This window comes from Miscanthus floridulus, unplaced genomic scaffold (assembly GCF_019320115.1).
Source record: "Miscanthus floridulus cultivar M001 unplaced genomic scaffold, ASM1932011v1 os_1082, whole genome shotgun sequence".
Classification (NCBI taxonomy): domain Eukaryota; kingdom Viridiplantae; phylum Streptophyta; class Magnoliopsida; order Poales; family Poaceae; genus Miscanthus; species Miscanthus floridulus.
This window is the reverse complement of record NW_027097507.1, coordinates 1-7,068: the sequence shown is the minus strand read 5'-3', so window position 1 is coordinate 7,068 and position 7,068 is coordinate 1. Positions and strand designations below refer to the sequence as shown.

General features: G+C 48.9%; 1 pseudogene; it reads left to right on the top strand.

The window, feature by feature from the left end:
* Positions 1-241: 241 nt before the first annotated feature.
* On the top strand, positions 242-1,852 carry LOC136533670 (tryptophan decarboxylase 1-like; annotated as a pseudogene).
* Positions 1,853-7,068: the final 5,216 nt, after the last annotated feature.

Sequence of the window (7,068 nt, the reverse complement as noted above, 5' to 3'; positions counted from 1 at the left end):
TGCCATTTGATCTCCAAGCCCGGCATCTCCGTTTGGCTATAAACCATGCATGCACCAGCACCACAGCGTCCACATGCATCACACCACACAGCATCTCCCTTCCCCTAACTGCTTCTTCTTGCTCTCTTCCGATCCACAGACCACAGCTCGATCGATCGAGCTTTGCTGCATTGCTTCCGACAGATACTGAAATTTTACCCGCTAGCTAGCTAGGTCAGTAACGATCATCAAACCAACAGACATGGGCAGCCTTTCCACCAACCCTTCCGCCATGGCCGCTGCGTTCGCCGCCGACACCGACCGCTTCGATCCGCTGAACGCCGACGACGTCCGGTCCTACCTCCACAAGGCCGTGGACTTCGTCTACGACTACTACAAGTCCGTGGAGTCCCTCCCCGTGCTCCCGGGCGTCGAGCCGGGCTACCTGGTCCGCCAGCTCAAGTCGGCCGCGCCGCCGAACGCCGCCGCGCCGTTCGACGTCGCCATGCACGAGCTCCGCGAGGCTGTGGTGCCCGGGACCACGCACTGGGCCAGCCCCAACTTCTTCGCCTTCTTCCCCGCAACCAACAGCGCCGCGGCCATCGCCGGCGAGCTCGTCGCCTCCGCGATGAACACCGTCGGGTTCACCTGGCAGGCCAACCCCGCCGCCGCCGAGTTGGAGGCGCTCGCGCTGGACTGGCTCGCGCAGCTCCTCCTCCTGCCCGACAGCTTCATGAACCGCCGCACCAGCGCTGCAGCTGCTGCCGCTGGGCGAGGAGGCACGGGCAATGGCACTGCAGGCACTGGCACTAGAGGCGGTGGCGTCATCCTCGGCACCACCAGCGAGGCGATGCTGGTGACGCTCGTGGCGGCCCGCGACTCCGCGCTGCGCCGGAGCGGCTCCGACGGCATGGCCGGGATCACGCGGCTGACGGTGTACGCTCCTGACCAGACGCACTCCACCTTCTTCAAGGCGTGCCGTCTCGCCGGCTTCGACCCGGCCAACATCCGGTCCATCCCCACCGGAGCGGACACGGACTACGCGCTGGACCCGGCGAGGCTGCTGGAGGCGATGCGGCGCGACGCGGACGCCGGGCTCGTGCCGACGTACGTGTGCGTGACGGTCGGCACGACGTCGTCGAACGCGGTCGACCCCGTGGGCGCCGCGGCCGACGCCGCGGCCGCGTTCGGCGCGTGGGTGCACGTCGACGCTGCGTACGCCGGCAGCGCGTGCATCTGCCCGGAGTTCCGGCACCACCTGGACGGCGTGGAGCGCGTGGACTCCGTCAGCCTGAGCCCGCACAAGTGGCTACTCACGTGCCTGGATTGCACCTGCCTGTGGGTGCGCGACACGCGGCGGCTCAACCGAGTCCCTGAGACCCGCCGGAGTACCTGCGGAACGACGCCCAGCGAGTCCGGCGCCGTCACCGACCTCAAGGACAATGCAGGTCGGCGTCGGCCGCCGCTTCCGCGGGCTCAAGCTCTGGATGGTCCATGCGCACCTACGGCGCCGCCAAGCTCCGGCAGCACATCCGCAGCGACGTCGCCATGGCGAAGATGTTCGAGGAGTGCGTGCGCGCCGACAGACCGGTTCGAGGTCGTCGTTCCGAGGAACTTCGCGCTCGTCTGCTTCAGGATTCAGGCCGAGTGCCACCGCCGGCATGACGGAGGAGGACGCCGAGGCGGCCAACCGGGAGCTCATGGAGCGGTGCTGAACCGGAGCGGGAGGGTGTTCCTGCCAACACCGTGATCGGTGGCAAGTTCGTGCTGAGTTCGCGGTGGGTTCGACGCTACAGGAGGAGAGGCAGTGCGGAGCGCGTGGGATCTCATTAAGATGACCACCACCGAGATCATAAAGGGACAGATGGATTAAGGCCGTTTGTTGACCTTGTTCTTCTTTTTTTAGGAGTTAGTTACAATGGTCCCGAGAAATGTTTGCTCTGTTTAGCAGATCTCTAGTTCTAGAAAATCTAGAGCTGATTAGTCGTAGCTTCTAGAAATCTTAGATCTAGAGCTGCAGTGTTAAGTGCATTTATCTAACTCATTTTGTACATTGTTTAGATCAGATCTAAATATTGAAACTACTTTAACTTAGCCTACAGACTGTAGCTCCAACATAATACAAACTGTAGCTCCGACATAGATCTCGGAGCTGGAGCTCTAGGAAACGGGCCTAAGACTGTTCTGGTAGCTGTAGGCCTCTAGCTTCATGCTACAGTTGGACAAAAGGAGCTGAATTTGGTGAAGCCTGTTCAACGGAATTCGAGGTACTAGTACAACTTACGACCAATTATTGTCACCCGGTCTAACCGCCGGTATCATGTGTCTAATTCCATTGAAGGTTGACTTAATTAGCCACTAGAAGAGATAGGCACTTCTACGCTGGTCGCCAGTAGAGATTGCCCTATTTATACTAGCGTCATGGTTATGTGAACGCCAGTACAAACGTGTTACACTAAAGGTTGGTACAACCAGCTAACAACACTATTTCTATATAATTGATTCTTCCCCAACATATACTACTAGCTTCCAGGTTCAAGCCATCTTTAAATGTTTGACCCCTTGATATTCATCTCCTCGAGAGAATTGCCAAATATAAGGGAAGGGAGGGGGTTTGATATTCATTTCCCTCAAGAGAATTGTAACACCCTAGGTGTTTGGCTTCCACAAAATTGCATTCATTTCATAAACATAGGCATCATCTATGTCATCATCCATTGTCACTGAAACATACATATGCAACATTCGCAATTCTGTTGTTTCATACTTGATTTGCTTGTAATGGTAGTAAGTGAAACATGTGAATGCACACATGAGTTTCTCATACCTTGAAACATGGCAACATGGTAGTAATATGACATGTATAAAATAACAACAAAGTCATGAAATGTGTGAAACATGAAATTGCAACATTTGAGTGAATTGATTGTTTTGTTGCTTAGCACAAGTGATCATTAGAAATTGGTATAGCACTTGTGTAAAAGTGGTTGATTTGGTCTAATACACCTTAACTTACACTTAGGGTAATTGATGGGACATTGTTTCATGTAGATCAAAATGACCAAATTGCCCTTTAGGGGAGGTTTGACTTGAAATGACCCATTGGGTGACTCTGTTTGACTGATTAAAAAGTCCAACTTAGAGATCTTGCATGGCTGTGCACTCTTTACCAAAGTTGTAGCTAATTTATCAAGGAACAAAAGTTATTTTATGATCAACTCATAAAAATGTGTGGAACAGCCTCAAACATGGCCCACAAGTCATTATTGATGGTGGATTCAACACTGAAAATGTTTCTAAGTTGGATCAAGCCAACTTTGGCTTGATGTAACTTCTGATCCATGGCGAATTAGATGATGGTCCTTGAAAAGAAATTGTAGATGGATGGTAGACCTACATTTTTCGTGTACACTGTTTTTGCAATGGATCAACGGTTTAGCCGTATTAAGACATTGAAGTTGCGCTATCAGCCGGTTCCCGTTGTCTGAATGTGAGCTACAGTAACTGCAGCCATCAGACAACGAACGCCACGTGTTTGCCACCCGTCGCCGGACTTCTGCTCGCGCTGCCACGCGCCACGGGCATCCTGGCGCTGCTGGCCGTGACATGAGCACCCCGCGCGCCTGCCCGACCGAGTCATCAGCTTCATTTGCACTCTTTCGCCTCCACCGCGCGCAGCACCGAAGCCGCAGCAGCTCCTCATTTCCGACCGAGCGTTGCCATTGCCTTGCGCGCTCTCGCCATGCAAAAAACGCGTCGGCTATCTTGCCCCTAGCTTTGCCGTGATCTCCTCTACCACCTCCACCTTTCAGTCGGTCCGTTTTGAGGCTTGGTAAGGGCGTATTCGCCATTTCTTCCACCGCCGCCATGGTGGGACCTCGCTGGAGTTGGCGCTCCACGCGGCCAACTGCCACCACGGCCTTCCCCTCTTCCTTGCTTGTTTAGGTTGGTAGTGAACTCCGAAAGCTCGTATCGAGCCTAGCAGCGCCCTACAGGGTCAGGCCTCACCGGAGCCCCCAAGTCGTGGCCGTGCGCCGCCATGACCGTCGCCACCCCCCCTGTAACGCCTAAAACCATCCGCGGTCTATGATGAGCGGAAGGAGGCGGAGCAGAAGGTGGGCCCTTAGCCGTGGCAATAGCTTCAATAGATGGCACCATTAGATGTGCATGGGTGGGCGAACACCGTAGCACCACCGATGGCCTCGCCGGAGCTGTCACCGCGACGAGCTGCACCGCCGTCCCTTCTCCCTCCCCTGTCTGTCTCGCTGACGTGCGGGGCCCCTTTGTCAGTCGCTAAAGCGGAGGCGGAGCGAGTCCTAGGCCGTGCCGAGCTAGGCTGCGCTTGCGCGTGCGTCGTGGGCTGTTGTGTCCTTCGGGCCGGCCCAGCAGTAGAGTTAGGGTTTCAAATTTGTTTTGTTTTATTCTTTCACAGATTTGTGTATAGATTCAAAATATGTATCTTCTAGTTGGTAGATTCAAATGATGTGGTTCCAATTTTGTTGAGTTCATGATAATATCTAGTTTTTATTAAAAATATAATTTATGCCATGTTCTGTTATGAAAAATGGAGTTGCTAATTATCTCTTTTAATCATGAAGGAAATAGGGGTAATTATATCTTTTTCTATGTAGCTCCAAATGGCATGAAATTTTTATGGTGTATTGCTCATATCATGAATAGCTTGTAGTTAAATTTTCATACATTTTGGACACTATATGTAGAAGTTAGAAAATTCTCTTTTTTGCATGGATGGATCTTGTGTGAATTTTTATAATTTTTCTATAGATCCAGTAAAGGTAAAATTTGGTGAGTGCTATTCTTATGATAGAATGATGCTAGGAAAAATGTGAAATCTATTGCTTGACACTTTTCATTAGGATTTCCTAATTATGATAGAAATAGACATGCCACCTGTTATTTTGGATACAACAAGTTCTGCTTGCCCAATGGCTTTGAAATTTTTATGGTAGTCTATGTAAAGCATGAGATAGCTACTGTAATTTTTGTAGATTTTTCTGAATAGTTTTACTATATATTGCTTTAATCACCTAATTAACTAAATAAATTAGAAAAGGGCATTAAATAATTTATTTAGAAGTTGGCACTATACTTTCTGATGTTCCTCTAGCATGTGCAACAAGTTGGTAAACTTGGTTTGATACAATTATGCTTTTGCATCATCACTAAATAATTAATTTAGTAGACCTGTTATTTCTGGACAGATTCTAGGTTTACTTAAATTCAATTTGGTTAACGTAAGAATCATGCTTTGATGTTTACAAATGAATTGTAGAGAATTTCATAAGCTTTCCAAAATGTCCTCATGCAAGTCATTTGAATTTGTAGAACTCTTGTTGTGATTGAATTAAGGAAGTACTCGTGTGCATATGAAACTTTAACTGTTGATTTAAGTATGCCTTTACTATTCCTAAGCTTGTGGTAATGTTCCTAGGTGTTAGGCCTTTAACTGAAGATGAGCATCTTTATCTTAGGTTATGCAAGTTAGGTAAGTTGATCTTGTTCTTCAAGTTAAGTTAGATACATGCTTTAAAGTGATTTGAATAGAGCTATTCTTAATCGGTAAACGAGTGTCTAGTGATGTTTCGTTAAACACTTACTGTGATCCATTCATCATGAGCATCATGTCATTCCTTATGCATCCATGATATTTATCTTATACATCGGCATGCAATAGGTGTACCAGAAGGTGTGACACTACTGGAATTCGAGGAACCGAGCGGGGAGCAACAGCAGCCAACACCGGAGATTCAGGAGGTGTAGCCCTCGGGAGAGGTGCCAGACGAGGTCGTCGTTGAGTGCCCGGATCACCGTCCATGTAACTTTGTGAAAGGCAAGCCCGGGAGCATATTAAGCCTCCTAATTTCCGAAATACAGTTAAAGTATTATTGTTACATATATATATTGTTGCATTAAGTTTAGGTGTTGGATGCAAAAATTTGCTGCATTGGTTATCCAATCCTTGCCTAGATATTGATACCTTGAATCCTATATAGCTCAGGTTCGTGTAGTGCTTAGCCCTGCTTAAACGCGGTAGAAGTCAGGTGATTTCCTGTCACCTGCGAGATATAGGGACATACATATGGCACGGTTGGCTATATTTGCTATCGTAGAAAAGAACCTGTCTCAATTTGAATTGAAGACCGGGCGGAGGCTTGCCGGTTTGCAGTGACTCTGTTTGTGTCGCTTAAGGACTGAATCTTGGAGCCTTTCCTGTTCATGTTGAACGCATGCCTCTCTCTTAGTTGGCCGGGTCTGGAGATCGACCACGAAGCCGAGTAGCTCACCTCAGGCCAGGAGTCGATAAGTATAAAATACGCCTCGGAAGGAAGCCGTAGGCGTGAGTCAAAGGGCAGGTGATTTAAAAGTCCTGATCGTCCTGATAGAAGGGTAATCCCTGAGAGCGCTGGCGCTGATCGAACCCGCGAATTTGGTTCCTGAGTTGTACCAAAGGTGACCCATGGCTACCCTTGCAAAGTATGCCAGGATGAGAGTTAGGAATACCCCCTCAGCTGAGTTATAATTCGATTCGAGTCACCGTCTCTCCCGGTTAGTGAGAACTTGACGGGCTTATCTCCAATGTAGATACACTAAATAACATAATGGTTCAGAAATGATGATATGATGATGACAACCTTATTATACCTACTATGGTTAATATTGTTTGCTCCTAATAAGTGAGTGCTCTAGTACAGGTGCAAATCTAGCGGACAGGTAAATAATGATAAACTTGATGCGAAGTTTAAATTGGTTACTATATTCATAAGCTCTTTTATGCAACTGTGTCCAGCTAGCCCACCTCATAAGCCTTGCATGACCCTTGGTGTCCTTTATTTCTAATTTTGACGGATAAGTCTAGCTGAGTACCTTTACGTACTCAGGTTTTATCTCCCACCTGTTGCAGATGACCAGTTCTACTTTGGTTGCTGCAAGTATTGCCTTCTCCCGACTGGGGATGAAGACTAGACCGTTGGGCATGGTCTCTCCTAGTTCTCGTATCTGAAGATGCTTTTGTGGGATATGACTAAGACCTGGCAATGTATTTGAAACTATGAAGTTATGTACTAAACT